Here is a 9,849-nt window from a genome sequence, read left to right as displayed (position 1 = left end):
ACCTTCTCTCCTTCCTGCTCATCCCCGTTCCCCCCTCACAACCCTCTCTTACCCCCTTCCATCTACCCAAAAACTTTTTCCCCACCATCTTTCTGTGAAACCTTCTCTCCCTCCTGTTCATCACCCTGTTTTTCCCCCTCCATCTACCCCCCAATTTTTTTCCCCAACATCTTTTCCTCACCGTCTTTATGCAATGCCTTCTCTGGCTCACCATCCTTTTTTCCTTTTGACACTAACCACCCTCTTTACCCTTCCATCTATCCCAAAACTATTTTCCCCTTCCTACCTTTCCAGCCACGCTACAGTGTCTGTCGCCACCAACTGCAGGGAGGCCAGCCATGGTGCAGCAGGTTACAGCCTCCAGTCTGTCCTGGTCCTCCAAGCCGGGCTCTGAGCAGCTCGGTGAGCAGACACAGAAGAACCTGGAATAGCCTGACTCTTCTTCAGCACCATTTATGTACTGAAGTTATGCATATGCGGTTCGTGGACTACAAGTTCCAGCATTGGATAAGAGAAAGCCTGGAGGCCTACTCTGATTGGACTTTGTTATCATGTTCTGATTGGATGAAAGAAAGTCTTAGGACAACCAATCAGAGTATGAAAATAAAGTCCAATCAGAGAAGGCCTAGAGATTTTCTCTCACCCAATCAGAACATGTAGTCCAGAAACCATGCGTGTAACTCCATGTACATGCTGAGGAGGCCTCACGCCAGTTTAGGGTCTCCGGTATCTCCCGCTGAGCTGCTCTGTTCCCGGCTTAGAGGACCAGGAGAAGGGGGAGCTGGAGGCTGAAGCCTGTAACACCGTGGCTCATCTTGCTCTGGATGGTGGTGGCAACAGAGATGGCAGCTCGGCTGGAGTGTTAGGAGGGCGGCCTGAGCAGTAGGAGTGGGGCTGGAGCAGTAAGATGGCGGCCGGAGTGGTAAGATGGCGGCCGGAGCGGTAGCGGGGAGGCTGGAGCAGTAAGATGGCAGCCGGAGCGGTAGGAGTGCAGCCTGAGCGGTAGGAGGGTGGCTGGCAGCTGGAGCTGCTCTTGACTGGCTAGAGGTCTAGGAGAAGGTGGGGACTGTGCCCAACGCTGGCGGCTGGAGCCTTGGCCACCGCGGCTCGCCTGGCTGCGGTTGGTGGTGGCAACGGAGACTGCATCTCTGTTAGAGTAGTAGAAAGGTGGCAGGGTAGGTGCGCTCTCTGCGGCCGCACTGCCCGCTTGCAGGGTGGTGGGGGAGCGGGTTTGGTGTGCTTTTGGAGCTGCACTGCCTGCCACGGGGGGCTGGTGGGTGGCACTATCAGGTGTTGAATTGCTGGCAGTGGGGCAGGTTTACTGCGCTATCAGAGTCTACACTGCCTAAGGTGGCGGGGGGTTGGAGGCAGGTTGTGTGTGCCGTCGTGCACTGCCAGCGGCGGGTGGTGGGGTGTTAGGGGCATTATTAGCTGCTACACTGGCCAATGCAGGGGGCGGGTTGGGTGAGCTATCGTGAGCTGCAATGTCAGCAACAATGCCAACTGGCAGGCAGTCGGGGGTGCTTTAGGGGAGCTGTGAAATGTTGCATTGTCTGTGGGGGAAAGGGGAAGGTGGGGTCAGGGGGTTTGTTGGGTGCACTACCCCGGGCGTTCACTGCCCGCGACAGTGAACCGCAGTGCCCCGCAGACTGGGGGCGCTATCTGGGGCTATACTGCTTGTGGTCCGGGTGGGGGGCGGGTTTGATGGGGTGCTGTTTGGTGCTGCAACACCCGTGGCGGGGATGGGTTGTGGACACTATCGAGTGTCCACCACGGGTGGTTTGGGGGCGCTATCAGGGTTACACTGCCTGCAGCAGTCTCTGGGTGCATTGTGGGCACAATCCGGGGGCTAAGCTTGTGGTGGAGGGGGCAGGTTAGGGGCGCTATGGGGGGAAGCTGCACTGCTGCTTCCAGTGGCAGGTTGTGGAGGTGGCCACGACAGTGGTGGCCTCTGAGGAAGGGGCCCTTCTCCTCTTCCCGGACTCAAGGCTCTAGAGGGTGAACAACTTCTGCTCGTTTTGGAGCGCGGAGGCTGCACAGAGTTTTTGCGGCAATCCTCTGACCACCGCAGGGCCCTCACACCCACCATGGTTACCCGGCCCTTGCCCTCTTGCTCTGTGTTGTGGGGACCATCTGGGAGCCCCAGGCATGGAGTAGTGGGCACCACGGGGGCTCAGGGTCCTGTGGGTGGAGGAGTCAGGAATGGGAACTGGTACTTGGGTGGGGAGGACTGCCTGGGTCTGAGTTTCTGCTGTTCTTGCTCCCCAAGGAGCTGCGGACACTGTGGTGTCTCCAGTCCCCACCCCAGGTCAGGAGGCCAGCTTGGTCTAGGAGGAGAGGCTGGACTTTGGAGGGTGGGTGTGAGTGCCTTCACTGAAACTGGCCCCAGCCACCCAGTGGGCAGCATGACAGGGTGAGGCTCTAACACTGCCACTTTCTGCATCCTATTGTAGGTTTCTCTGGCATTGTCTGCCCAGCTGCTCCAAGCCAGGCTGATGAAGCAGGAGTCCCCTGTGGTGAGCTGGAGGTTGGAGCCTGAAGATGGTACAGCTCTGTGATTCATCTCCTGCGGTTGTGGCGGCCATGGTGATGGAGACGGCAGCTCAACAGGAGCGGTAGGAGGGTACCCGTGGAGGCCAAGTGGTAGGAGCCTTGGAGGGTGTGCAGGTGCATGGAGGGTGACAGCAGCGCTGATTCCTTTGGCGTCGGTGCTAATGGTGGCAGCAGCAGCAAGTCTAGGGGCCAGGAAGGGGAAGTAGGAGAGCTTTGGGGCCCGGCCCGGCCTGGGGTGGGTTAGAAGCTGCTGGTTCTGTACTGCAGGCTTCAGTGACAGTGGTGGAGGTGCAGCCAGGGTAAGGAGGAGTCCTCCCCCTTCTCCTGTGGTCTCTGGTCTCTGGACGGTGCCCTCCTTCTGCTGGCATCTGAGCCAGGTGTGAGTGGCAGCATTGTTTCATTCTTAACAGAATTTAGGGGCTTACTCTTTGTGTATCTTTTTGTTTTTGGTTGTGATAACCCTTAAGGGACAAAAGGCTTCTTTGGCTGGGTTTTGGTGTCGTGGGATCCCCCCATGTAAGACACAGGGTGCTTTCCTGGCAAGCTGTGTGTTGGAGGGAGTTCACCAAGGGGAAGAAAGGGAACCTCTCAGGAAGGTGGCTGCTGTGGCAGGTCCCCTGCCTCTGGGCACCCTTTGGGCCACCTAGTTTCCCCTGCGGAAGAGGGGAGGCTTAGACCGGTATCACTTGTATCATCAAAGAGGAATCCTGGCTGGGCCAGTTGATTTGACCTTCCCACTTCTTCAGCCCACCTGCCCATGGTGTCACCTGGGTTAAGTGGAACCTCAGGCCACAGGGGCAGAGGCTTCTCCGGCAGGCTGATTGCTATAGCGGATTCTGTTCTGTCTGCTGCTCAGGAGGGCTTCTATGGCCACCGATCACTGCAACCTCCGCCTCCTGAGATCAAGCGGTTCTCCTGTCTTAGCCTCCCAAGTAGCTGGGATTACAGGTGCGCTACCATGCCCGGCTAATTATTTTTTGTTGTTGTTTGTCTTTTTTTGAGATGAGTCTCGCTTGAGATGAGTCTCGCTCTGTTGCCCAGGCTGGAGTGCAGTGGCGTGATCTCGGCTCACTAAAACTCCGCCTCCTGGGTTCATGCCATTCTCCTGCCTCAGCCTCCCTCCCGAGTAGCTGGGACTACAGGCGCCTGCCACCATGCCCGGCTAATTTTTTGTATTTTTAATAGAGATGGGGTTTCACCGTGTTAGCTAAGCTGGTCTTGATCTCCTGACCTCATGATCTGCCCACCTCGGCTTCCCAAAGTGCTGGGATTACAGGTGTGAGCCACCGTGCCTGGCCTATGCCTGACTAATTTTTGTATTTTTAGTACAATACTAAAAATGCATGGTTTCACCATGTTGGCCAGGCTGGTCTTGAACTCCTGACCTCAAGTGATCTCCTCTGCCTTGGCCTCCCAGAATGCTTGGATTACAGGCATGAGCCACCATGCCCAGCTCTGATCTCTTATTTTTATTAAAGTTTTGAAATGCCACTCCCTAAAAAGGCTGCATCAATTTGTAATGTCATTAGCAATGTGTGATAGGTCTAGTTTTATCAAACCTTTGTCATGTATAATATACTAAAATCTTTATCTTAACAACTGAAAAAAAGTACTTTAGTTCTAAGTTTTTGCTTACTTGATTAGTAGGACTAACGAATATTTTGAATTTCTTTTTCTTTTTTCTTTGAGACCTGAGTCTCACACTGTTGCCCAGGCTGGAGTGCCGTGGCACGATCTTGGCTTACTGCAACCTTCGTGTCCCAGGTTCAAGCAATTCTCCTGCCTCAGCCTCCCAAGTAGCTGGGATTACAGGCACCCACCACCACACCCAGTTAATTTTTTGTATTTTTAGTAGAAATGGGGTTTCACTATGTTGGCCAGGCTAGTCTCGAGCACCTGATCTCATGATCCACCCGCCTCGGCCTCCCAAAGTGTTGGAATTACAGGCATGAGCCACCACGTCAGCCTTTTTTTGAATTTTATTATTTGTGTTTGTTGTGAATTGTCCAGTCGTGTTTTGTCCATAGTTTATTGGGGTGGGGGCATTCTAACTGTTTCGTATTATTAATTTAAGCTTGTTGTATGACATACTTTAAGACATTTGCTCTAAGAATTTCACCTCATTTCATTGTATAGGTAATTATCTTTTGTGTAGTGAAAAGTCCCATTATTTCTTTTAGTTCCTTTAAGATTTTATTCAATTATTTATAGAAGTAGTAAGATAAATATTTGTAGATTAGGTAAACAAAGCATTAGAATTTTTGTCTTTTAGAAAGTAAAAAACATTTGATTTAATGTCTATTTTTGTTCATTCCCATTTCTTATCTAATTAATAGAACACAGTACTGGGAGGAGGAACAAAAACTTAATCATGATATTGCTGTTTTTCATAATAATCTAGGACTAGTAATTAGTCCTCTCTTTCATCAAGAAAATATCGAAGGCTGGATGCCATCACCTGTAATCCCAGCACTTCAGGAGGCTGAGGCAGGCTGATAGCTTGAGCTCAGGATTTCAAAATCAGTCTGTGCAAAATCGTGAGATCCCGTCTCTACAAAAAAATAAAAAATAAAAAATTAGCTGCATGTGGTATGCACCTGTTGCCCTAGCTGCTCGGGAGACTGAGGAGGGAGGATCACTTGAGCCTAGGAGATTGAGGCTGTAGTGAGCTGTGATCATGCCACTGCACTCTAGCCTGGTGGCAGAGCAAGACCCTGTCTCAAAAAGAAAAAAAAAAAGAAAGAAAGTATTGAGAAGTTAACTTATTTCATTATTTTAATGAAAAATAGTTAAGGCCGGGTGCAGTGGCTCACGCCTGCAATCCCAGCACTTTGGGATGATGAGGTGGGTGGATCACCTGAGGTCTAGAGTTTGAGATCAGCCTGACCAACATGGCGAAACCTCTTCTCTACTAAAAATACAAAAATGAGCCAGGCATGATGCTGGGCGCCTGTACTCCCAGCTAAAAAAAGACAAAAAATTTTTCCAAATACAGTATTTTTATTAAATCTTATTGAGTAGTTTTCACATTGGCAACTCTTTGTGTTTCTTTCTTTTTTTGAGATGAAGTTTCATGCTTGTTGCACAGGCTGGAGTGTGATGGCACATTCTCGGCTCATGGCACCCTTCGCCTCCCAGGTTCAAACGATACTCCTGCCTCAGCCTCCCGAGTAGCTGGGATTACTTGCATGCGCCACCATGCCCGGCTAATTTTGTATTTTTAGTAGAGATGGGGTTTCTCCATGTTGGTCAGGCTGGTCTCGAACTCCTGACCTGAGGTGATCTGCCCCCCCCCACCCTTGGCCTCCCAAAGTGCTGGGATTACAGGTGTGAGCCACCACACCCAGCTTTTTGTGTTTCATATGCATTTTTTTTTTTGAAACAGAGTCTCACTATGTCACCCAGGCTGGAGTGCAGTGGCACCGTATTAGCTCACTGCAACCTCTGCCTCCTGGGTTCAAGCGATTCTCCTGCCTCAGGCTCCTGAGTAGCTGGGATCACAGGCGTGCGACACCACGCCCAGCTAAGTTTTGTATTTTTAGTAGAGACAGGGTTTCACCATGTTTGTCAGGCTGGTCTCGAACTCCTGACCTAGTGGTCTGCCCGCCTTGGCCTCCCAGAGTGCTGGGATTACAGGCATGAGCCATCGCGTCTGGCCTCATACATTTTCTAAATGAGTTTTGTAAAATTTTTTTTTTTTTTTGAGACGGTGTTTTGCTCTTATCACCTAGACTGGAGTGCAGTGGCACGATCTCGGCTCACTGCAACCTCCACCTCCCGGATTCAAGCTATTTTCCTGCCTCAGCCTCTCAAGTAGCTGGGATTACAGGTGCCCGCCACCACACCTGGCTAATTTTTGTATTTTTAGTATAGACGGGGTTTTGCTATGTTGGCTAGGCTGGTCTCGAACTCCTGACCTCAGGTGATCCACCTGCCTCGGCCTCCCAAAGTGCTGGGATTACAGGTGTGAGCCACCATGTCCGGCCAATTTTTGTAACTTTAAAGAGAACAAAAATCCTGAGATGGAAACTTATGTAGAATTTTATTCACAGTTGAAGTTAGTTACATTACAGTGGAAATAAAAACTAGAAAGTTACATTGTATCTTCTAAACATATGTATTTAACATAACTTCACATTTCATTATAGATGGTTCTTTGGAATGACATTTAAAAATTTTGTGGCTGGGCGCAGTGGCTTACACCTGTAATCTTAGCACTTTAGGAGGCTGAGGCGGGTGGATTGCTTGAGCTCAGGAGCTCAACTAGTCTGTGCAGCATGACAAAACCCTGTCTCTACAAAAAATATGTAAATTATCCAGCTATGGTGGCCTGCATTAGTAGTCCCAGCTACTCAGGAGGCTGACGTGGGAAGATGACATGAACCCAGGAGGTCGAGGCTGTAGTGAGGTAAGTTTGCACCACTGCACTCCAGCCTAGACAAAGTGGGACCCTGTCTCCGAAAAAAGAAATTGTTATAATGAAAGAATAGATTTACATTGTTAGTTTTGTTTTGTTTTTTTCTCAGAAGCGTAGAGTTTGTTCTTAGTCTGTCCATCTGTATACAAGCATGAACTGTACAGTCAACTGCCTTGTAGAGAGGGGCTGGTTTTTGGTTATGTCTTAAATCTTAACTCCTTTTAATTATTCTGAATTTTAGTGGGATTCCTGTATCATTGTAGATTTGGAAAGTATTGAGTAGGAGATGATAATCTATAATCAGGATTCTGAGTTGGTAAGATTTTATAGATCTGAGAAAAGTAATTTCTTGACCTTGGCCTCAATAAGAAAGTCAGAACTTGACCCTTATTTACCAGCAGCATCCCCCTCCCCCCCACAATATTTAAAGTGTTTAAATCACTTATTTTGAAATTCTTATGTGATCCAAGACCACTGTTCACTTAAGCTAGTTTGTTTATTAAAACAAAAGAAGTAGGCTGCAGTTACGTGTTTCTTTTTTTGTTGTTTGGTGTCAGGAGTAGAATACATTTGGCCAGCTTCATGAGAGGATTGGAAGGTTGGAGAAGGAAAAATAGAATTGTTTATGGAGCCAGGAGAATAATTGTCTGTAATTATAGATGCTTGTTTTGAGGTTTGGAAAAGGTGGTTTAAAAATCTTTTAGGAAAAACCATGATAAACATCTATAAATATGACGAAGAAAAATTGGTTGCAACATTTAAAACAATTTTTTTTGAGAGGGAGTCTTGCTCTGTCACCCAGGCTGGAGTGCAGTGGCAGGATCTCAGCTCACTGCAACCTCCGCCTCCTGGGTTCAAGCCATTCTCTTGCCTTAGCCTCCTGAGTAGCTGGGATTACAGGTTCCTGCCACGATGCCCGGCTAATTTTTGGATTTTTAGTAGAGATCGGGTTTCACCGTGTTGGCCAGACTGGTCTCAAACTCTTGCCTCAAGTGATCAGCCTGCCTTGGCCTCCCAAACTGCTGGGATTACAGGCATGAGCCACCGCTCTTGGCCAGGTTGCAACATCTTCATTAGACTTGTTTAAATGAAAATTTTCCTTTGTTAAATGGAAGAAAATAAGCTCTGTTTGGGAGAGTGAGGCCCAAGTAGGACATCCTTGATACACATTGAAGATCTGTTTATTTATTTAAATTTTTTGCTCTGCAAAATTGACCAGAGTATGAAGATCATTTTAGTTGGTTAATATTTAAGTTTTGACTTCCTGGCCAGAGATAGTAGATTGGAAAGGACTTAGAGATTTACTGAGGGAGTTAACCCAAGATTTTAACATTGTGATGCAAAATGGTGTTAAAACGCGTTTGTTTCCCTTTTATTATTTAAAGAAATCCTAGATTTCTTTAAATAATACAAAGTAATTAAATGGACCTGTTGGGTTACTTGAAATTAAGCAGTAGACAGGGGAAGTTCTTGTAAGTGGTTACTAAAGCGTTAATCTTAGAGGCATTCTCCACTGGCTGTCTGTAGCAGCGTCCCTGATCTGGGCTTTGGAGAAATCCATCCCACCTTTTTTAGGTGCCTGCTTTACGTCAGTCTACTTTCTCTACTCGTGCCTTTTCTTCCACCTTCTTCCCCCTCCTCTTTCTCATAGATGGTGTGGAGGTGGGACAGAGGGAGGGAGAGGGAGATCAATTGACTGATTGTGTGTTGAGGGGGTGGGGGGTCGGAGATTCTCAGGGCCATAAAAGTTGCACGAAATAAAATGCTCTGTTTTTTTTCTAGTGTGGGCCCTGCCATGAGATCAGGTTTTCAGGACTTGATTGGGAGCCACGGATCCCACCCTACTGAAAACATTGTTGCAGGATGGGATGGGATGAAGCTGGAAGTCTTATCAAGTGGTATTATATCTGGCACAACAAATGGCCAGAACCCCAAAATACCCTAAGGATAAAAAGTTTTTGTTTCTTTTCATAGGATATTTTTGTATCTGGTTTGGAAGGATGACTTGAGTTGGATTGTACCGTTAAAGACAAAATGAACGATTGTATTTATTATGTATTTAACCTTATTAAAGCATTAAGTATGATAGCACTAGTTATAGAGAATTGTGTGTGTATGCACACACATACACATATATATACATATACACACATATACATATATACACACACCATATACGTATATATTTTTTGAGACTTGGTCTCACTCTGTCATCCAGGCTGAAGTGCAGGAGTGAGATCTTGGCTCACTGCAGCTTCGACCTTCCGACCCCAGTGATCCTTCCACCTCATTCTCCCAAGTAGCTGGGGCGGTGGGGATGTGCCATCACCACCAGCTAAATTTTTATCTTTTATTTTTTGTAGAGACGGCATCTCTCGATGTTGCCCAGGCGGATCTCGAGCTCCTGGGTTCAAGTGATCAACCCACCTCAACCTCCCAAAATGCTGGGATTATAGGCGTGAGTCACTGGGCCCGGCTGAGATGTATATATTATATATACATCTCATATACATATACATATATACATAATCTCATACATAAAAATTATACATAATATATATAATATTTATAATATAATATATGTAATATATATAAATTAAAAAATTTAAATAATTTTTATTTTGTTTGAGATGGAGTCTTGTTCTGTCGCCCAGGCTGGAGTGCAGTGGCGCTGTCTCGGCTCATTGCAGCCTCCACCTCTCAGGTTCAAGCGATTCTCCTGCCTCAGCCTCCCAAGTAGCTGGGATTACAGAGGTGTACCTCCACGCCTGGCTAATTTTTTTTTTTTTTTTGAGACGGAGTCTTCCTCTGTCGCCCAAGCTGGAGTGTCAGGGCGCAATCTCGACTCAGTGCAAGCTCCGCCTCCTGGGTTCACGCCA

General features: G+C 47.7%; 1 protein-coding gene across 3 annotated transcripts in view; it reads left to right on the top strand.

The window, feature by feature from the left end:
- Nucleotides 1-649: 649 nt before the first annotated feature.
- Nucleotides 650-9,849, top strand: part of LOC129526385 (histone-lysine N-methyltransferase 2C-like) — a 61,527-nt gene continuing 52,327 nt past the window's right edge. The window contains exons 1-2 of one of the 3 annotated variants that reach the window (XM_055360451.2): nucleotides 650-922; nucleotides 2,454-2,615. The gene's annotated coding sequence lies outside the window, so the exon portion shown is untranslated. The other 2 variants (XM_055360450.2, XR_010130441.1) reach the window with 2 other exon arrangements.

Source organism: Gorilla gorilla, chromosome 14, assembly GCF_029281585.2.
Source record: "Gorilla gorilla gorilla isolate KB3781 chromosome 14, NHGRI_mGorGor1-v2.1_pri, whole genome shotgun sequence".
Taxonomy (NCBI): domain Eukaryota; kingdom Metazoa; phylum Chordata; class Mammalia; order Primates; family Hominidae; genus Gorilla; species Gorilla gorilla.
Note: the sequence above shows the minus strand (reverse complement) of the source record. Positions and strands in the feature narration are given on the sequence as shown.